Below are 22,622 nucleotides of genomic sequence, written 5' to 3'. Positions count from 1 at the left end.
CAGCAAGTCTCTGGTTTACATATATTCCCTCCCCCAAACACACTACATATTTGTGTCCCCTGTTTTTTTATCCCTTCCCAAAACAAAACCTCCTAGTATCTGTGCTCCTACAGCTCTGCTCTATAGGCAGAACTAAGGATGCATCCTGAGGCAGAAGCAGCAGCAATAAAGCAAGGACATTTAGCAGCTTTGCTGCAAGTCTTTAAAAGGGAGATACATTAGCATCTCCCGTGTTCTTAGGGAATAGTTCACAGGGGTCAGGTGAGTGGTCAGCACTTCCAGAGGATTGGAGTTGGGGCCCTGACAGCACAAGCACAATCAAGTGTTGACACAAGGTCACGTCCTAGGCAAATGCTAGCAAAACCCAAGGAGGGTGTTAGGGCACCAGTGCCCTAACTCCTCACTCTGTGAGCAGCAAGGCAAGAGCTGCAGCAAGCAAGCAGCTTGGAGAACAGCAAGAAAGTGACTGGACAAAGCTTTTAAACAAGTCATTAAGCAGGAATCTCCTTCCTCAGCGCTCTGCCAGCTCATGTTCTGGGGGCAGACATGGGAGGGAGAAAGAGTAACCTATAAAATGCCTTCTTGGGATCTGGAATCTAAAATGAAGCACTGAAGCACACAAAGCAAGAACAGTTACGTTTTGGCCAGTGTTCTCAGCCCTCATAAAAGGTATTCCATAAACGTGATCTAATCCCCAGCAATCCACACCAGCTGCCCCGTTGAATCCCACAGCCCAAGATGTCACTCACCCCATAATGATATCAGGGACCCAAAGGACCATTACACTGTTGCAGGAGTTGTCAATGCTGCAGAATAGAAGACTCATTCCAGGGCAGCACAGCTCTGGGTAATGTTGCACTCCATTCAATACCTAATGAAATGGAGCAGCTCCCCCCAACATGGTCTCACCTACACCCACGTTGTTTTAATTCACCCAATCTGGTTTGGAAATTGACAAAGGTAAATCAGTGTAACCCTCCTACATGGGCACTCCCAGTTCAGCTAGAGGGCACCCCATAATGAACTGATATCAAAGCACTTAAAATTGAACTAAGAATGCCTGCACAAGAGACGTGCTAATTATCCATACAACAGTTTTACTGATTAAGCTAAACAGACTTCAGAAGCTGTGTGTGAAGAAGGCCTGAGTCTCCCATGAATAATTTACTGATAACCCATTTTTGCTATCAGCATAAAATCAACCCGATGTTAAAAACTATTTCCCTACCCCCCAGCTCAGGTAGGCAGCACCCTGCTAAGAACAATGGGGTGACACGATATCCCCTATCTCTGCCAGCCTACCTCTTGCAGGCAAAAGGGAGTAGCAGCTACCCATTCCTGTTCCCAACACTGCACATTGGCCTGAAGACAACCAATAAATCTGGAATAATTATTTCCCTCCAAATCTGTCCAAAATGCAGTTGCAGAAACACTAAAAAACAGTCTCCCTTGAAGGGTCTCAGCAGAAGACCAAGTCCTTCCCTCCTAAGCTGCCCTTAGAAGCAACTCTTTCTCATCAGTGACAGCTATCCTGCAAAGTTACAAGCAGTTACAATTTCATTCGGTTGCTGTTGGCTGGACTGGGCCACTCTGAAGCTCTGGCCACCAGGTAACATATTCTAGATAGACACATGGGATACAGCAGCAGCAGTTGTTGGGAAAGAAGAAATTACAATTTCTCCCAACCCATGCTATTAGAAGCTCAGCCCTATTAATGATGCATTTCCTTTCTGGCAATGGATCAAGTGTTTTATCCTTACCTCAGATCAGCATCTTTAGTATCTTACAATTCTTAGAACATATTTCTTTCCAATAGCACTTCCTCCCTAACTGCTCGAACATTAATGGATCTGTGTTCATAATATCCACCCAACAACCAGGTGAGCAAAAGCTAGATCCATTTCACAGATGGAGAAACTGAACCACAGGAAGCTTGCACAAAAAACTGCAAAAAAGTCAGTGGCAGAGCTGGGAATTGATCAAAAGACACGATGGGCTCTGACACGGGTTTCACTCCCATGCTGAAGTGTATTTGCAGGAAGCTTCATATGGAGAAGTCACCAGTGTGGGGGGAACTGACCTCTGGAAATTAAGTTGCAGGCATAATGTCACGCTGTGATTTCCACTGGATAGACTCACACACCTGTGTCCAGAAAACACATGGTTGGGGGTGAGGGGAGGGGAGGAAGAGGGAAGAGAGGGCGAGCACACAGAGAAGCAGATAAATGAGCAGCAGCGAGTCAAATGTTCTCATATTTTAAATAAGTGAAAAATACAGCTCCAATTCTGACTTCCTACTGGAAGAAGGATATTTATGTCAGGCTCCATTTTCACTGCTCCTAGGGTTCAACTGCAGTAAGAACTGGTTTGGTTTAATTACCCTTTCACCAACAGATGGTCAGAGATGTGAGGCAGAGGATGGCATAGGCCTAGCCATTGTGTGGATTTACAGCTGCATCTGGGGCTGAATAATTAAGTGCATGTCCACGATTCCAGCTGCAGAGTTCACATGGCAGACACCATTTTTGGCCCCAGGGGAATGTTCCCTTCCCCTGTTCTCCAGAACCCAGTGAAAGAAGCAGCACCGGCCCACAGCAGACGAGAACCAGCATGGCATGACCTCACTCCCTGTTCCTTCTGAAAGAGCTTCACACACCAGCCCGCTGGAAGTCCTACATTTCCTAGGGGGCAGTCAAATTTAAAAGCATTGCCATGGAAACCAGAGCCATCCTCTCTGTCATCCATCACAGAAAGCTTTTTAGGAAAGGAATGTTCCATATTCTGTACAGCACTGCGAACACAGCTTGCAGCTAAAATCAAATTGCAGCAAAAATCTACCAGTTTGGGGCCATGTAAGAACAGTGCCAAAGTGGTCCCTGGATGGAGATTCCTTCCCTTCCCTCCATCTAGCCCAGGTATTGCTTATGAAAGCTCTCCTCAAGCACAGCCTGTAACAGCGCTTGACCAACTAGTACTGAAAGGAAGGCCATTATTGACAGAAATTGAGGTGTAGTCAGGAGCAAAAAGCCCATTAAACTAGAAGAGAGGAATACAAAGCTGACCCTGAGCTTCCACAAAAGCCTTCCCTGTTCAGTGACCACATCCGGCAATCCTCACCCTCTGGAAGTTAGGAGTGGAGCTGCTGCCCAATCTTTCACTGGAACAGGGTGGCCATTCTTCATTCTACTACCTGCATCCATGCCTCTCTTTATTCAAGGACTTACTAATGCTGGATGGTGAAGTCACCCTGGCACCATAAGCACCTATACATGTAAAGCAAGGCTGCTCTGACACGCTGTAATTACAGCGTGTCAGAGCAGACTTGATTAATTGAGTCTGCTGGAACATGATAATTACCATTCTCCAGCAGACTCCAGCATCATGCGTATTGGTGTCTTTGTGCTGAAAAATGGTGGTGAGGGTACTTTAACTACAGCTCGTTTGATGAGCATGTCTATAAATGTCCCATGTGACCACACAGCCCCTCAGCCTTCCACCATCTGGTCCATGGTCACTGCTGTCCCTGGTACAAGTGCAGGTCATCTGTGTCACAGTGCACAGCACTTCACCTGGATCAGAGCAGGCTGATTTATGTGCTGGAAGCAATAGTTTCTCTATGCCATGTGGTCAGAATAAGGAGGAAAAAGTACACTGGGGCTAGCTAATTCAGGTCCAAGCCAGAGGCCAGAGCATGCACAGAATTCCCCTGCCCCCAGCTCTGTTAGAGGCAGGGCGGTACAATCACTGTAGTGGGGTGGAGACCCAGAGTGCATCCCTTTGGCATTGAAGTAAACTAGCCAGAGTTTGCCACCCACAGTTCTCTCAGCCTCCAGCCCAGCTCAGTTGCTTAGGGGACTGTGCCAGAGTCCACACTTTCTAAGACAGCCACAATCCATCCCAGGCCCAAGCTAAGGGCAACTGTAGGCTCACTCAGCCTCTTTTTGCAAGCTGCACTCCTAGGCAGGGGTATATCTCTCCCTCCCCTAAAGAGCAGAGGGCACTGCTTCCTCTACCAGGACAGCAGTATAAAGGGAACATCAATCAAGAAGGCTGTCTGCCCCCTTTCCAAAAGTTGTGCTCTCCCTTCCCAGACCCATTCCTTACTTCTGATAGCATTCTGCTTGCTTTCCCTGCAGCATCAAGCTGCGCAGCCATCCTTCCTATGGCTGTGCTGAAGTTTACACATATTACCTAGCTCAGGGCCAGCCTGCACAGCTAGAACAAGGGCAGGATTTTTAACCACCAAATACCTAATGACCTCATGCTGGGGAGAGCTGCAACAAAGACTTCTGTGGAAAATGAAGTTTATTTTCTACCTATGTGGACTTTTACCATCTTTAAATTTTCCCTGAGCCTGAGGAAGGGCACATGTACCTGAAAGCTTGCAGAAAAAGACTTTTTTTTGCAATTTCTTAGTTGGTCTAATAAGAGGTATCAACTCTGAACCAACAGCTGTAGAGTTTTGCAATGAAGACCTGGCACTTCAGGCTTACCATGAAATCAACTTGCCAAGGGCAACACCAGGCCCCGCAGCTGAAGCTGACATGGCCATAAAGCTAAGTGCCTAGTCTCCAATGTGATTCCCCACGCCGCCAACCAGGACAGATCATGGTTAGTTACAAGGAGGTTAAATCTATACCTGCTTCAGCAGTGAAAAAAGTCCTCAGCCTCCTCAAAAAGCAAGAGCTGCTTCACAGAGCCTCCTTTCTCTGACTGAGCTCGCTGCAGGCCTTGCTGCACATTAAGTCCACATTTCCAGCTTGCCTGCTGATCTCCCTACCCCTCCTCACACACACCATCCTTAAAGCTGCTGCAACTTGGAAGAGAGGTTGTCTGGCTGGCTTCGGCCCCATGGCTCCTAAAGGAGGCAGGCTGCCCTGTTACAGTTCAGTGCCAAACTGTAAAACACATTCAAGAAACTGAGAGTCCAGTGCTCATCTGTGGGATGTGGTTATTTTGCTGAGAGGGCTGTGCTGACCAAACTTGTGAAGCACAGGCTGCTCATTTGCTCTGCCTCGTCCAGCAGCCACACACAGGGCCCTGCAAAGTCCACAACCATGGGCTGCAGAATCTGCTATGGACAAAGGAACCACAGCAACCCTCCTGGAACACCAGGGCTTGGGACAACATATTGATTATTGCGACCTACTGCCAATCAGGGTAGATATGCAACTTTATACACAAACTAAATCAAATACAGAAAGAAAGTGCATATGAGCAAATGAGTGAGTGCACAAATATTCGTGCATACAAGTTCACTCAGTCAGATACTGTGAAAGAACATGCAGAAAGTAGAATACAAGGAGGAGAGAAATCAGAATACAAAAGAAAAGGGAGGTGGGGGAAAGAGACAGATCGATAGATGGGGGATGGGGTAGTGCTAAGAGCGGAAAGCAAATGAGCATTAAACTCATAAGAGCAAAGGGGGGGGTCACAAAAGCTAATTCAGGTAATAAGACTCTATAGTCCCTATTTAAACCACAGGTAACAAGAGTCCAGTTTGTCCTGTGCTCCCTCCATTCCCCTCATTAGCCACAAGGGGGAGCTCTAGCTATTTTCTGAGAGCTGTTCACTGCCTGAATCATAGGAGTTGGAATATTGTCCCAACTGCACAGGAAATACGGGAGGAAAAAGGGGTTACAGAGTGCACATGTGCACACATGCATGTTTCTTTTACTGAATGGATAAACTGTATAGTTGGGAGAGAAGTTGGGCACAGAGTGAAGAAGTGACCTGAGGAAAGAGGGCACTTTGTGCCTGAAAGCTCATCTAACATCTCTCCTGACTACAGTTGGTCCAATAAAAGATATCACCAAAAACCCTTGAACTGTAAGAAGCAGCTGTCTCACGTGGAGGTTTTGGATCAAAACCCTACAACCCCTGACACAACATGCAAGGCAGCCTGGATTCTGAATTTAAGAACTGGCTACATCTATCTGCAACTTTTCTTTAACAGTGACTGATGGGAAATTAAAGGAACCATTCTTCCCTCTCCCTAGCCAATATTATCTCCTTTTCACTTCAGTTCCCTGCAAAACCCTCCCAGTTACCTGAAGAGCACCAACTCCTATAGCAAAACCCCCAAGGATGACAGCAACAGCCTCTCTCACAGCAAACAAGGAGTAAGCCAAAACGCACAACAGCTAGTCATGGTCACAGGGTCAATCAATAGCATCAAGAGAGCTATTTCAGACTTAAGAAGACCTAAAGACCAGAGGTACACAAATCAAGTGATGGAGTGCAAGGGAGAAGAAAACCCAGTGGGAGTGATTTCTGGGCCTTTTCTGACCACAAGGCCTCAGATGAGAGTCCTACGATGAAAACCATATGTTGTTGTATAGAGCACTGTTGTTCCTGCCACCTCAATAATTCATTACTCAACTAGGACTACACTCAACTGGACACACCAATAGGGACAACGTGAGTGAACATCAGTGCCAGCAGCACAGGGGTGCTCAAACTCTGGCCCACTGGCAAGATCTAGCCTGTGGAGCTGTCATCCAGCCTGTGGGGTTTCATATGTGTGGGGCTTTCATATGGTCCAGAAATTTGGCAGCTGGGAGGCGGGGATCAGTGGCAGTGCTAATTACCATTCCCCTGCTGCTAAATTTCCAGAGCCATGGGGGGCACCAGAGGCCAGATAACATGGCTGTGCTCACTAGATCAGTCCAGCCCAGGAACCAACTTCATACGTGGGATCTGGCATGCAGAGCAAGAAGTTTGGGTGCCACTGGCAACAGATCTGGAAACTGGCTAGGGAGGAAACAAGAACTACCTTGGCAAACCGAAGTGCTCCAGAAAGCCTGATGCACATTGGGAGCAAGAAAGGCCTATCGTAGATGGCAGCGGTTTTGCTTTGAGAGAGACTGGCCTGGATTGCAGTCACAGCCCTTGGGGCGGCTGGGAGTTCCCAAGAAGGGAACTGCAGAGACCGAGAGTCTCCCCCAGGGCAGACAATACACCAAAAGGAAGTGTGTTTCCTGTTGTTTCCTCCAAAAGCCATGAGCACAGTCCCACAGGAATCAGACTGCTCCTCCGGGCCATGGCAGAATTCACCCCCCACCCCCACCCCAGACAATGAAGTCTTAGGCCTTGCCAGGGCAGATGGCTTATATGGCCAGGCTGCCACCTGCCTGCTCCTCCCAGGATGTTCGGAAGAGGGTCACAGTATCACATGTCTGCATCCCCGCAACTACAGTCATCACTCAACTTTCATACTGTTTGACCTCCAGTCCTGGAGGTGCTACCAAGGCACTGGTTGCTTCAGATTTGAGCAACAGAAAGAGGCAGGAGTAACAGAGCCAAACCCTCATTTAAATCAAATAAATAAATAAAAAATTACCCCCTAGGCCCTAGGGGTTCTTAACCTGGGGTCCACGGACCCCCAAGGGGTCTGTGGATAGATTTCAGGGGGTCCATGAACTTGGATGGGAAAAAAATTACATCTTTATTTTCACTAACCTCTAACTGAAATTTAGCATTTCCTTCAATTATGAATGTAGGCAAAATGAATGTATTTTGATAACTGTATTTCAATATAATTGGTTTCCTTTGTAATCCTATGTATTTTATTTCATGCATTTAAAAACATTATTCTGAGAAGGGGTCCATAGGCTTCACCAGACGGGGTCCATGGCACAAAAAAAGTTAAGAAACCTTGGCTTAGGGGGATTGGATGCAGACATTCAAATCTCTGACTTGAAGGATCAGCTGCATGGGTCAAAGGCTCTGGAGCCTCTCCTACTCTCTCCTTCCACTATTTCATCTGCACTTTGTACCAAGTGCTGCAGGATGGCATGAGCCACCCAATCATCTGCCACTTGGGCTGGAGCCTGCAGGGGAACGAATTAACCTTAACTGGCTTTACTGCTCAAAATTAACTCCTCCCTTCCCCCGATACACACATCCAAGCAAACAGCCAGATCATTCAGAGGCAGCAGGCTCGAGTTATTTTGCTGCACCTATTCAGGCAATGTTGCTGCTAGGACATGCCCCTGGAGTGACTCCGTGCCACTCCATGCTCTTGCCGCATTCCTCATGTGGTTTAGCAGAGACTTGGCTGCTGCGCTTCCACACGCGAGAAGTCTGAACCCTGAATGCCGTCTGAGCGCACAGCCCCAGCTCCGCCCCCCCTTCCCCTTCCCCTTCCCATGCCTGCAGGCCTCCAGGTGTGGCCAGGAATGGCACAAGCTACACACCAAACACACCTTTGATGTGGAGCTGAAAGCATGTAGCTGCAGGGCATGAACAGCACGCCGCCTGCTGCGCACTGACTTGCTGCGCAGGAATGTGGTCTACGACCGCAGCCCGAGAAAGGCAAACACACCACATTCCACGCAAGGCAGGCGGCACGAACAAGCAGGCCAGCCCACGCACCCACCTGGCTGCCTTCATACCCACCAGCCTGGCCACTTAGCCCTGCCTTGGCCACAAGTCCAACTAGCCAACGGACAGCGAGAGCAACCGTATTTCCCAGAGCTGTAGGGCAAGACAACCAGCATAGGGCACGTTAACAAGGGAAAAATACAAGCCACGGAGTTGAGGGGAAGGAGAGAATCTATCTGTGCACAAGTAACATCCAGAGCCAGGCAGAGCTGGGGAGTAGCCCCAGAAGGCATTTCCCTCCTTCTCCTAGATATAAGTTAATGGACAACCTTGCGAGTGAGTCTTGGTGACAGAAATGGGCAGAGTTCAACAAAGGTGCAAAGCCAATGGGTGCATTTGGGCACAAAGCCACTGTGAAAGGCCGGGGTCTTCAGCTTCTTGCGAGAGACCTTAGTTTTCTTTATTGAGTGTCTGGTCTCACACGCAACCTTGCCTTAAAGTACAAAACAACTCTCTGCCCTCAATGGGGCAGCAAAGGTGAAGGGGATCTGGCAGGAGAAACTGCTCTGTGCTCAGTTATACAAGATGCCTCCTTCTCCACGTCAGTGCACTGCATAGTCACTTGTGCCAAAACAAGCAGAACCCAGTCGGAGCACAAAAATCTCAGGTGCTTGGTAACCTTTGTGCAAGGCAATCTTCTCACACAGCCTCAGTGGGCTCAACAGAGTTACAAATGCACCCTAGCTCCCTAGCCAGGAAGCTACTTCTCTCTCACCCTTTTCTTGAGGTTATTAAGTAGCAACACTATCCCCAACTAGAACTAAAGGGCTACCACATCCCTACAGCAGAACTGGAACCTGGCAGAGGGAAGAGCAGAGCTACTGCTCCCTAATCCCAGAAGATCCAGAGCATAGCAGTGGTAATTAAGTGGCAGATGAGCTGCACTCACTAGAGGTAGAGCTTGGAAAAGAGGAAGAGGACATTCACCTATGGACAACAGAAGGTTGCAGAGGAGGGCAGTGGACCCCTAGGAGAAAGGAGCTCAGAGATGGTTTTAGGACAGTCTTTCTCCACCTCACGCATTCCTCTTAAAGATCCAAAGAGCAGACAGCTAGGAACTGTTCAGTGTTTGGGGACAACACCACACTAGATGGGGTCTCCCCACCTACACGGACCCCACAAGATAGTGGCACTAAGAATAGGAATTATAAAGATATCTAGCCCTCAGGATACAGGCAGGAACCAGCAGAGTGTACAGAAGCACCAAAGTCACAGGGAGTAGAAGACAGTGCTTCCTCAGCACTAACCACGTGTACCAAGAAAACCCATCTCAGCCTTCATGCAGAGGAAGGAAGCCCCTTCCGCTGCTACCAGTTGCCAAGGGCCACCCCCAGCAACCCACGCTCACTCCAGCTGCTCCCAGACTCCCACGTCTCAACGGTGCAAGCTGCAATGGCTGAACTCTGCAAGCATTCAGATCTCCCTCTCCTGCTTCCAGGAATAGGCACCGTCTCTGCAGCTTCCCTTCTCCCTCCCCCATCCCACATTTATTTTTTCAGATGTGTAATACCCTCTCAAGGTGCAGCCCTCATCCTGCCACTGGTAGGCGGGTGAATGGGGGAAAAGGGCCCTTTATAATTGTAGTGTTGCAATCTGCCAGCCCGGCCAGGCAGCCTGTTCCCGCCTGCACTGTATTAAATACCTTATAACTGATTACACCCCCATGGGGCATGATTAGCAGTCTCCAGAGAACAAAGTCTACTTTTATAAGAATAAGAACAGACACGTACTGCTAACCTACTACACAGCTGGGCAGGGGAAAAAATAGAAGGAGACAAGCAGGCTGGGGGGGGGAATGACTGAAAAACAACAAAACAAAACACACTCCTCTGCTACCCTTGTTCCTTCTTAAATATTCATCCTGGCTAGTGTTTGTGATTTCCACTGCCCTGGATCACTCCCTTTGGAGCAATACTAGAAGATTACGGTGGTACTGTGGAACACATGGGCAAAGTCATACCCTTGGGTAGAATGGCCTCAAGGCAAGCTTGACAAGTGAACCGCGATTAAACCTCTGCATCTGCTCTGGATGACATAGGTGACAATTCTTCTGCACTGTGTCCCCAGGATAGAAGAGAGGTTGGTCCTATAAAAAACAGCAAGCAGGAAGAGCAAGAGTGCTAGAAATATGATCACATGCCTATACCCCTCTCTTACCATGTGATGTATGCCTGGGGGTTCCATTTAAATGAGGGGAGGAAGCATCTGCTTTGGTTATTCAGTGAAAAGTCACCCAAAACTAAAATTGGCATGGCATAGTGTGGCCCTCCCCCACTCCACTGGACAAACTTCAGCAGTCTCCAAATGTTCAGGAGCCCACACAATTTCAGTGGGAAAAAAACAACTTCATAAAAAGGAGGCCAGAGCTGGTAGGGCCTGATGGTGTGACGACAGGTCTCCGCTCAGTTCACTTCTCAGGAATCAATAACATATATCTGGCATTAAAAGGTTCCAGTGGTCTCAGCAGATGCATACAAGATCAAGTAGAGGCTGGAGACTGAATATTTTCATCCACAGAAACTAGAAAGGTAGAAATGAGTTCACAAGGGCATGGAGGGCCATCCCCTCACCATGGACTCCCCAAACCGACATATCACTGCAAACCTGAAGGGGCTAAGGCACAGAGTGTGGTGGGAACTTGTTCCACTCCTTTTCGCCAGCTCTAGTGTGTCTAAGAGCAGCAGCCCCTCCCCTGACTCACCTGGCGGCCCCAAGCACAGGCAGGTCAATTAAGAAATCTCTGAACAGCTGAATTCAAGAACCTAGCTCAGGGGAAAACATTCCTACTCCAGAGAGGCATCTGTGCAGCAGCTCAGTGAAACAGACTGAGAGGCTGCCTGCAAAGTGACAGAATTAGAAGTCAGTAGCGCCGGAGCCCATCTGTCTTGTCCTTGTCCCTGACCCCAGCAGGGCCTGTTGGGTGCAGGGACACATCACAGTATATAGTTGGGAGGCACTTGTTCTCAGTGGTAATATCTGAAGGGGGAGAGGGTCTTGCTGAAGCACATTCCACAAAGATTCTTAAGTCAAGCCACCCAGGGAAAGAGTCACTCATGGAGATAGCCACCAGCCAAAAATGAGCTACACGTCTGTGCTACATGACAGTGGGACTTCACCCAGTGCTCAGCACGTGCCTAACCTGTACTGGCTGGTTTCATTTGGTGCCAGGTCCAAGTACTCCACATACTACGGTACCAGCTAGAGGCATCAACTGACTTCAGGGCTCCATGGTGCCAGGCACTGACAGACAGTGCAAACACATTTACAAGTTATTTACATATTTCACCCCCAGGGATCAAAGGGGGCAGGAGGAACTTCAGCATAAAAATCCTCCCTCTTGTGAGTCAGACATGAGAAACTCACTGAGGTAACTCACTATATAAAACTCTGATTATTCTTTTCATTCCTTTTCTTGGCTATTCAGAGTCCAGCTCCAGTGTGGATCCTTATACTGTAACCAGCACCATGGCACCTTCTGTGCTCCAGGTAAAACTTTCCTGCAAGGGAGCTTATACCCAAGTGGCTTCATAAAAATGTCTGGATCTGCTGGCATGCAACAAACCCAGAGAAAATGGACTGCACTAAGGCTTCCAAAACTGCATCTGGGAGTGGCTGCTAGGCTCTCAGCCCCTATATCAGTGATTCTCAACCAGGGTGCCTTGAGATCCTTTCAAGGGTGATTTGGGGTATCAGGGAAGGTAAATACTGTTTGGTGTGCAAACATGATTCATATGATAAACCCAGAATTTTCAGATAGGAATCTGTAGTGTTAACATTCTGAGCTGTTATGGTATTTCTGAGTTTGTTGCAATACAAGAATTGCCCTACTATTTTTCTGGAGTCAAAAAAACATGAGAAACATAAGAGCTGTTATTTTCCAAGAGGCTCCTCGAATTTATCAAGGGGTGCTGCCAGTTTGAAAAAGTTGAGAGAGTAACTACCCTGCACAGTGGGAACAGCTCATCTGCATCCCACATAATAACCCAACCAACTGACTCAAATAACCCAATCTCCCTCCAGGCAGCTGGCAATAAGGCAGTGCACCTCAGCTAGTGAGCAGCACAATGGGTTGCACCTTGCTAACCTCAGAGTCCAAGTCAACACAGCTCACAGTCCTTCCCACTGACATCCCCCAGCCCCCCTCCCCCCAATTCCTGAACAAATTGCCTTCCGTTACAGAGAAGCACTTCTGCTATTCCACTCACTCCATTACCAGCATTCATCATCAAGGCAACACACCCTAATTTAGCCCGGCATGGGCCCTCTGCAAACTGCTAATCCCAATACACAGCTGCTTTGCAAATACACTGGCATGAGCAAACCATAAACGATTTATGGCGCGTGGCAGGAAGACTCCTGGCTCCCTGCGTGGGTGGGGTTTTGGTACGAGATCATGCTTGGGCTAATGTTTATATTGCAAGTTGTCAGTCTAGTAATATATCATCTGCTGCGCTACATAGTAATAGGGCTCTCCCCACCCAGTTTGAGCCCTGACTACACCACACCTACTACAACAGAGAGACTATAAGAGATTTGCCAATGCTAACAAACACTCTACAGGAATTCCGCTGTCCTGTGACAGCTAGGTTTTTTTTTCAGGAATCAAATCCACCTAAATCAAGAGGCTTCCCCAAATTAATTTCCCAAGCAAAGATTAAACCAACCATCTCCTGCTAATAAAAGGTTTTGCTCTCAGTGAAAACTTGAGACCCTTCTGAACAAAGTTTCAGTTTTCAGACAGTTAGCCACAAACTGGACCCTTGAAAAACTGCACTATGACCATGGAGGCAAGCTGTAACATTTTCATGCATTAGTGACGCAGCAACTTTCTGTCCAGAAAGCTGTAGCAGCTTAACAGAACACGGTAAACTTAAAAGTCACATACCTAACTAATACTGTTGCTTGCAACAGCATCTTTCTAGCTTTCCAACAATACTTTGTATATTTCACAGTAGACCACTTGTGGGCATCTCAGAAACAGGAAAGGGAAAAAACATTTAAAAAGATAGGACAAAGTGATTTAACACCACACACCAGCAGTGGGAAATCCAAGGCATCTGAAGCAGCTGTAACTACTTTAGTTCATTTGAAATTGCTGGCCACTTGAAAATGCAGTCAACTCTTTACCCGTTTAAGTTTCCCCACTTGGCAGGAATGAAGTCCTTGCCAAAGAACAGCAAAAGCACAGACTGAAATCTAGCTTAGGTGATTAGGTTGAGAGAAGTATTTAAACATTATTCTGAACACAGGAAGCAATGAATGCCCAGTTCTATGGCCAAGAGCCATAAGGCAGTCACCAAGACCAGCACATATAAAGATAGCGGTAAGAAAGCTTGTTATTACAGTAATTGTCCAATTACCTTGCGAAAGCCTCTTATCTTCATCTGTAATAAATGCCAGATTCAAGTTCACCTGAGGTTTTATACAGCTCTAGATATGATACCCCAAGAACACGAGTGCTACCCCAGCTCTCTTTTCATAGTGCTTAGGGTCAGAAGGGACCTAAACAGATTATCAAGTCCAACCCCTGCCCCAGGCAGGAACGAGTGCTGGTGTCATAACATCTCAGCCAAATATCTATCCAGCCTCCTCTTGAAGACCTTCAAGGTAGGAGAGCACCACCCCCCTTGGGAGTCCATTCCAGAGTCTGGCAGCCCTAAACGTAAAGTAATGTCTCCTGATGTCTAGCCTGAACCTTCTCTTTAACAATCTGTGGCCATTATTCCTAGTAAACCCTAGTGGTGCCTGGGGGAACAGAGTCCCCCCGATGAGTTTGTATACAGCCACCAGGTCCCCTCTCAGCCTTCTCTTGTGGAGGCTGAATAGATTCAGGCCCTTTAGCTTCTCCTCATACGGCCTGCCCTGCTGCCCCTTGACCATGTGAGTGGCCCCCTCTGGACCCTCTCAGTGCTAACCACATCCCTCTTGAAGTACGGCACCCAGAACTTTTGAAGTTAAAGAAAACCTGAATGACACTGATGAAACTTTAAGGTTGAGACTTGAAATGAAGTACAGTCAGAAACTCCACAACCCTGTTTTTTGCCAAACCAAAAGTGAACTTTATTGACAGAAAAAAAATGAAAATAGAATCTGGCCAAAGGAATTTGTTGTTGAGACAATGGCTCTGAATATGCTTACCCTTTGGAAATGCAACATGAATACATAGCATTATGAGGCCTCCACCACGAACCCAACTGGAACTCCACCCCACCCATGAAGTGTGGTGGCCACAAGTCAGACCCCAAAGTAAGGCCCCCTGGAAGCCAGTGGGAGTCCTGCAGGAAACCCTACCCTGAACTTATGCCATTTTATTTTTCAACTCCATTCCCTCAGTTTCACAGACAGTGGCTGTAAAAGTCACCTAATATTTATTCACTGAATGCAGTCACACAAACCACACAAATAGCTGACTTCTGCCCTTGGATACCAAGGAAGTACCCAGCAAAGTTCCTAGGTACTGTGTTCACAGATGTCACAAGACTTAGAATCTGTGGCCAGCCCTGGAAATCCTCCTACTCTGGCACAGCCTTTGAGAGCTCCCATCACACTCAGGCAGACATTACTATCAAATGCCCTCTTACACATCCTTCCCTGCCACTTACCAGGATTCTCTTCCCCCTACCAGCCTGTCCCTTCACAAACAATCAATGCCAACTCTATGCTAGGTCTTCAGCACAGATGGAGGTGGACAGCAAGATAAAGGAGGCATCCTGCAGAGTACAGGAACTGAAGCTTGCATAAAAACGTGTCAGATCTCCCTAGAATCTCCTTAGAAAAATTCTATCCTCTAGCCAGCAAGGTTTCCAGTAGCATTTGGACTAAAGTCCACTGCCAGCTTGCAACGTGGAAAGGCCAAACTCCATACATTCCTTCTCCTCTAAACAGCACCTGCAAGAAGCTGTGAGCAATGGTGTCCCCTGCCTGACACATATCCAGCAGCACCCATTCATGAATAAGAGAAAATCAGCTTCTAGATCATGTTCTCTTTCTTTCCAAGAATTCCCTCCATAACCTAAAACCCTCTCATGTTATCTTCTTGGACAGAGTCCCCTGGCTTAGACTACCAAGAGGGGTCTTCCAAGGGCAATGATCGTAAAGAGGAAATTAATGAGCACTTTAACATGTTTTGCACTTTCTAGGAACTGCCAGACTGAATCAGACATGATTCAGTATGTTGCCTGCTACTCTGGTCAGTACTGGACGCTTCAAAAAACAAAGCACACCATTACAAAATAAATGCCCTTTCATCCTAACCCCTACTAGTTACAGGTTCATTCATTCCTTGACATGTGAGGGTGATTATTCCTTCTAAATGTAGTATTTTATTCTAAAATAGTTCAGAATGTTCTTATTCACTGATCTTTTGAGTCCCATTAAGCTCCTGGCTTCAATGCTGTTATGTAGTAGTGAGCTTCACAGATTAACTATGCACCATGTGAAAGTATTTTTAATCATTATTTAATTTGTTGCCTATCACCTTTAGAGAAGTTCATTCATTTTAACTGAGGAATATTTTCTGGCTCTTTCACCTCTTCTCTGGGGACTCCCTAGGACTCAGGACCTTACACAGCTCAAAAACAGCAGCAGGAAACAAAGATTCTCCTCTCTGAGCCATATAAAGAAAGCATTCCCAGCATTAAAACTCTTTGTTCTTAAACCCTTTCATAACAGCATGGAAAGCCTTAGTGATCCACTAAGCACAGCTCCCAGTGGGATGCTCTAGAAAGATAGCATATCATATCATTCCAGATTTAAGGCAGATTGTAAGCTGCTGCTGGGGCATCCGTGTCCAAGTGCATTAGCGATAAGACAATGTAAACACACGCTGGCCAAAAAGAGAACAGTTACCAAGTCTGGAAGAGAGGATGGAGCAGAAGGAGGTAGAAAGGATAAATTTAAGTCATGGATAGAGTGCCAGTCAAATAAAAGAACCCGAGAACAAGCCCTGAGAACCCAGAGCAACCACTCCCTTCAAACAGGACAGAGACAACTCAGCCTTTACTTGGCATCAGTGCCCCTACTCCACAGAGTGTGCTGGAAAGTGTCCTACACCAGCTTCCTGCTTCATGCTGAGTAGCAGGCCAGTCACTTCTCAGTGTATTCTCTTCATTTATTTGTAGACCTTACTCTGGTGTTTCATCATACAGTGTGCACTTTGCAGGCATTAATGGTCTTGTCCACACAACTTCCCAGGGAAAGCTGGAAGTATCAGCCTTAGTTTGCAGTCGGGGAACAGGGGCATACCACAAGGAGTCAGATCCTGAAGTTGCCACAGACTTGCTATCTCTGGCATTCAGGTCAAGGCCTCTCTACAGGCTGCTTAGAGGAGACACTGATCCGAAGAATGTAACATTCTTCAAAATCCAGTTACAGATGTGGTCTTTTCTGAGGGGGACTGGCTCAGAAATCTGAAAGAGAATCTCATCTCTAGAGCAAGGGTAAAAGTGGCAGAGACCAATATACACCTCCTTGTTGGCCCATATATAAAAAGAACATGAGAAGGGGCTCAGTTCTTTCCAGTCTTTAGCACCTAGGTATCTATAATACCTACTGGGCTCATTACTTAGCACTAACTGGGCTCTTGTGGGTAGCCTCAGCAGATGCCAAGGTGACAGACCAAAGTGTTAATTGTTATATGACGGGAGAATCTCCACAAAACACTCCCGAACAGGGAAATAGGAAGATCCAAATTTAGGGATTCAGTTTTAATTCCTAACTTTCACTTAGCCCAGTAAAAATAACAAGTTACTTCGCCCCCTCAGGGCAACCCCAGTCATGAGATGCTATGCTTGTTCTCAAACCGGGATGAGCCAACAAGACAACAGAGCGAGCCCCTTTTCCTTACTCTGTAAATCCTTCCCTTGCTCCACACCCATCCCAGACCTGATTTCCCAGGTTGTGCCTGTACACAGCACTCTTGCCCAGCAACAAGAGAGGCAGAGGGAAATGGACCAGCACTGCCCAGTTCTTATCACATTTCCTGATGCAGCAGCCAGCCCTGGGCTGCAGGGGAAGAAACAGGGAGATTAGTTGTGATCCTAGCCTGGAAAAATTGTTCCATGTAATAACAGTAAGTGTTGCAATGCATGGAATTCTCACATCAACCTTAAATATCCATTCCTTATGAGACAGCAAGATAGATTACAGCTGGAGAGCTCATCTCAGGGTTCCCAGGCTGTAGAATGCAGGTCAATCTCCAAGCCTCGCAAGCACAAAGTCCTCTTTAAATGAAGGAGTATCTAGGACTACTGAGTAAAGCAGATGATCCTGTTTTCATGGACCCTGCTTATTCTACCATTACGTACCTGCTAGTCTTTGCTCCACCTTTTAAAAGCACACATAAGCAAGGCACATGGCACAAATCCTGTATTTTATGCCAGTGCTGTCCAACTTCTGAAAGGCAAGGGGTCCACATGCCACAGACCCTCCCACTTCGCACCCAGCCCAGGAAGCCTGGCCCTCTCACACTGTGCAGACAATGAGCAGTGTAGACTCACTCTCAGCTAGATGCATGCAGCTTCTTTCCTAGACCATGGGCAGCCCAGATTCCCCCTAACCATACACGCAGCACCTCTGCTGCCTGGCCCCACCATATCTGGCTCCCAGGAATGGAGACAGAAGCAAAAACAAGAGGAAGGAGAGGCTGCTTGGCCACTTAAACTGCTGAAATGCTGGGGCAGCAGCAGTCAGGTGGGAGCCTGGGGGCTGCATGTTAATCCCCACAGGCCATATGCAACCCATGAGCCACCAGTTGCACAGCTCTGATCTAGGCAACTCTTCCTATGAACAGCCAAAATGGATTCACCGAGAGCAAGTCATGCCTGACCAACTTGATCTTCTCCTACAATAAGGTAATAGGCTCTGTGGATAGTGGGAGAGCATTGGATGTGATGCATCTTGACTTTAGCAAGGCTTGTAACACTGTTTCCCATAACATTCTCATTCATAAGCTAAGGAAGTATAAACTAGATGACAGTACTATAAAAGCATATACGCAAGTGTTTGGATCATTATGCTGAATGAGTAGCCCTCAATGGCTCAGTGTCAAGTTGGAAGAAAGTATCAAGTGGGGTTCCCCAGGAGTTTGTCCTGGGTCCAGAATCATTCAACATCTTCATTAATGGATGATAGGACTGACTGCATGCTTCACAAATTAGCAGATGACACCAGGTTGGGTAGAGCAGACTCTGGAGGGTAGGTAGGGCTAGGATCCAGAATGACCTGGATAAACTAGAGAAATGTTCCCAAAGAAAAATCAACCAACCAACCACTTGAAATTCAACAAGGACAAGTGTAAACTCCTTGTTGGAATAACTGCATGCACAAATACAGGCTGGGGAACAACTGGCTAGGATGCACTATTACATAGAAGGACGTGACAGTCGCAGTAGTCCATAAATTCAATATAAGCCAATTGCATGCTCTTGTTGAAAAAAATACAACCCAGCATACTGTTAGCCTTTAACAGGAGTGCCTCGTGCACATTAAGGAAAGTGATTCTTCCACTCTATTTGGCACCAGTGACGTTTCACCTACAGTACTGTACCCAGTTTTGGGTCCCACATTTCAAGAAAGATATGGACACATTGGAGAGAGTCCAGCAGAGAATAACAAACATTATTAGAGTTCTGAGAAGCATAATTTATGAAGGCTGAAAAAATTAGAATCGTTTCATCTGGAGAAAAGAAGACTGAGGGGCAGGGATTTAGTAACAGTCTTCAAATACCTGAAGGATGATTCTAAAGAGGATGGAAATAGCCTTTTCTCTGTGGTTACAAGGGACAGAACTAGGAGCAATGGCCTCAAAATATAGCAAAGGAAATGTAAATGGAGATTATGAAAAACTTTCGGCCTATGAGAAGTGTTAAACATTGGAACAGGATAGTTAGAGATGTGGATTCTGCATCCCTGGAAATTTCAAGAACAGGTTGGGCAGACACTTGCCTGGGATAGTTTATTCAGGGATGAAACCTGCCTTGAGCAGAAGGTTGGACTACATGACCTTACGTGGTCCCTTTCAGCCCTACTTTCCTGTGACCTTATGAATTCCTGCTACCACACATTTCAGAGGATACCCAGAACCACATCCAAAGTACGGTAAAAGATACTAAGGATCTGAGAGCTGCAAAGTGACTTTTGCAGAGACTAACAAGTAGTCAACATAGCCTGGACAAGACTGTAATTCCATTTTGATACAATGAGCGAGTCTGAATTGGCAACAGGTCCTAGCACATAATATTCTCATCAACATAGACCCGGACTACATTGTGAAGCCTCTGAGGCCCCTCCAAAACATATTCCAAATATGTTATCAGGAACCAGAATCTCATTTTCCATAGCTAAAAGCTGAAAGTTGACTGCTGCAGGCAACACTTGGGACACTAAGGTCCAACTTCATAGTATAAGTTTGGTTGTGCAGCTTAATACAGGTACCAAATGCTCTCTGCAGACTCAGTGCCAGGGGAAAAGGGAAGGCATTATACTGAGGGGAAAGTGAAAGAACAGACATGCGAAAGATCAGCTCCTAGTTAAACAAATACCAAAAGGCCCTTTGCCTCAAGCTTTCAATTCTACTACAGAAAAACCCAGAAGTGCAGTTTCAACAGCCATCAGGGAATCAACTGAAACAGAGGTGGTCAACCTGCAGCATGAGTACAAGTGGCAGCAGATCAGGAGAGGATAAACATCATAGCAGAAGACAGGAAGGAAGCAAAAAACAGAGCAGTGGATCAGGCAAAAGAAGGGGACTGGAGTGATGCTCAGGAAGGGCTAATTTGTGGCATAAAGGCCAAAAAGTTTGGCCCCCACTAAACTAAAAAATAGCAGCAACAGTACTTATTTTTAGTATACCAACTACTGAATGCAATTTGGGTCAGTACAGCCCTCAGAGTGAGATCATGAGGAAGGGTCTCAGTGCAACTCTGACTTGACAGACCATTTGTTAATCAGGCAACAAACTCTAGACTCAAATCATGTCTTGTCCCCACACATTTGCTTTAGGCCTCCATCACTGGAAAAGAGGGCTTTAAAAAGTTCCTTTCATGTGGCACAAAAAACACAACGAACCACCCTGTCTCCTGTGCCCAGTATCTGTTACTGAATTCCACCAACCAGCCAGCTCCCTTCTTAATTAGCAACTCTGCCTCTACCATCCTTTCTGGGGACTTAATTTAGGAAACAGGGGCCTCACACAACAGAAGGATACCCTAATAGGCTGGACTTGCATGTTTCCTGCAAAGGGATCTTCTGCCTTGCACATGTGCACTGTGGGACTTCCGGAACATAGTCAGGTGGAGCCCCACCCATTCCTAGTGTCCTTACCTGCCCTGTGGTGTTTGTATCCAGAGGATTCACCTCTTCCTCCTGAGTAATCCTTTTTGTTCAGCTGTCTCTGAATTAGTTCTGATCCTGCAAAACACAGGATTGCACCTTTGTGAAGCCGTTGCAAGAAGGGTGCAATCTCACTTTGCTGAGCTGTGCTTTTCAGTGGGCCGATCCCAGCTGCCATCTCTTCAGCCCAACACAGCAAGGTCTTGGCCCTACCCGATTCGCAGAGCCCTCTCTCACTGGCGCTGTCCTCAAACAGAACAGTCCTTCTCCTGATCACAATCCCAGCTGTAAGCATGCAACCATTCACAGCTTCCCCACACTCAGCCTCCCACCCACTGAAGCTCTAGCCCAGACCCAAACATGCTTCTGCACTGCCTGCTCAGAAACGCTTTTGCCTAACCCCTTCCCCTAGCCCCTTGGGAACTTGCTCAGACTCACAACCCCACCCACAGCACCCCTCTGTGACACCAGGGAGGGTCTCTAGGCAAGCAGGGAAGCCCCTCTCTCTTCCACACCCAGACAGCCTTACTCCTGCCTCCCACTCCTTCCCTACTGTAGCCCCTACCAGAGTAGCTTGGCTCCATGCCCTACCATGCTCCCCAGGCAGGGGGGCAGAGTTTCCTGCCAGGAGACACAAACCCCCTCCCTATACCCTGCAAGGCTCCAGCTTGGCTCCCTCCCATGCCCCTACCGGTCCCACTTTGCCCCGCCCCCTCAGCCCCCGGGAACCAATCAGGGATCCCGCCCCTGCCCCTGGCTACATTCTAATTCCCAACCCCGGCTCCGTTCTAACCCCCTCTCCCACCAGGTGCTGACTATTCGCGCATGCGCCCTGAGCAGCCCCCCCGGCCGTTGCGGCCCCGGGCTCGGTGCTGACCTGGCAGAGCTCCCTGCCCTCCCAGCGGCTGGGCCCCGCTCCCGCCCGGGCTCGCGGGAACTTTGCGGCCGGTTCCGGCCCGGTTGGGCTCCGCCTCGGACCCACCCCAAACTTTGCCCCCGCTCAGCCCGGCCCCGCGCGCGCTGTGCTCAGGCGGCCATGTTGCCGCGGGCCATGCCGGGTAATCCGGCGGAATCCCCACGCACGGGCGTCACGCGTCATCCCAGCGGCCACGCGGCGCGCTGCTTGAGGGAGGAGGAGCGGAGCCTTGCGGGTCGCCATGGAAACCACGCGGAGGGCGGGGAGAGGGGGAAGAAACCAAGTGACGACGTTGAAAGGGGGGACGAATGAAAGCAGCGGTTCTGGGAAAGAACTAAACGGCTCAGTCGTGGGGAATAGGGAGAGGGAACGTGCTGTGACGTAAGCTCCGTTTGCAAGCAGTGAGGGGCGGGCACACTCGCATGTACGCACAGCTATGTGTGGGCCGGTGGGGGATGCAGGGCCTCCGGGTACAGCTAAGGAGGTCACACACACCCTTTCCCCTCCTCTCTAGGGCCAGGGTGGGAATGGGGACGCACACCAGCCCCCACCCACTCCCGTATATGGCCCGGGAGGGAATGGGGACACAGACACACACCACCGCACCCCGGTATATGGCGCACGCACCCGTGTACGTCCGGGGAGGACTCACATGCACGCAGACACACACGCACCTGTGTATGGCCATAGGGGATGCAGACCCCTCCCCCCCCCATTTACAGCCAAGGAGGACACACACTACTCCTTATGGCCAGGGAGGGGATGGGGACATACACCCATGTAGGGCCAAGGAGGAGACACACCTACACACACACATGCACACCTGTGTATAGCCAGGCAGGGGACATGTGTGCACACATACACCCACCCACAGACTCAGGGTTTGGGTGCCTCTTCAGGGCAATGCGTGCTTCAGGACCCTGTCCTCTGCCACACGTAGGGAAGAGTGACAGCCTGCTCCACCCAATCCACCAAAGCCCCCCACTGTCCT

The 22,622-nt window shown here is 48.1% G+C and overlaps 1 protein-coding gene across 10 annotated transcripts in view; it reads right to left on the bottom strand.

The window, feature by feature from the left end:
- TJAP1 (tight junction associated protein 1) overlaps positions 1–21,799 on the bottom strand; it is a 43,172-nt gene extending 21,373 nt beyond the window's left edge. For 6 of the 10 annotated variants that reach the window (XM_090045934.1, XM_090045915.1, XM_090045923.1 and 3 more), the window contains exons 1-2: positions 21,593–21,798; positions 20,707–20,793 (exon numbers count right to left, since the gene is read on the bottom strand). The gene's annotated coding sequence lies outside the window, so the exon portion shown is untranslated. Of the gene's footprint in view, positions 1–20,706; positions 20,794–21,592 lie in introns of all 10 variants that reach the window. The other 4 variants (XM_090045978.1, XM_090045970.1, XM_090045988.1 and 1 more) reach the window with 2 other exon arrangements.
- Between the last annotated feature and the right edge of the window lie 823 nt (positions 21,800–22,622).

The sequence above is a fragment of the Crocodylus siamensis genome, chromosome 1 (genome assembly GCF_052110815.1).
Source record: "Crocodylus siamensis isolate JL-2025a chromosome 1, ASM5211081v1, whole genome shotgun sequence".
Classification (NCBI taxonomy): Eukaryota; Metazoa; Chordata; order Crocodylia; family Crocodylidae; genus Crocodylus; species Crocodylus siamensis.
The sequence above is the reverse complement of the archived record's forward strand: the minus strand, read 5'-3'. Positions and strand labels throughout refer to the sequence as shown.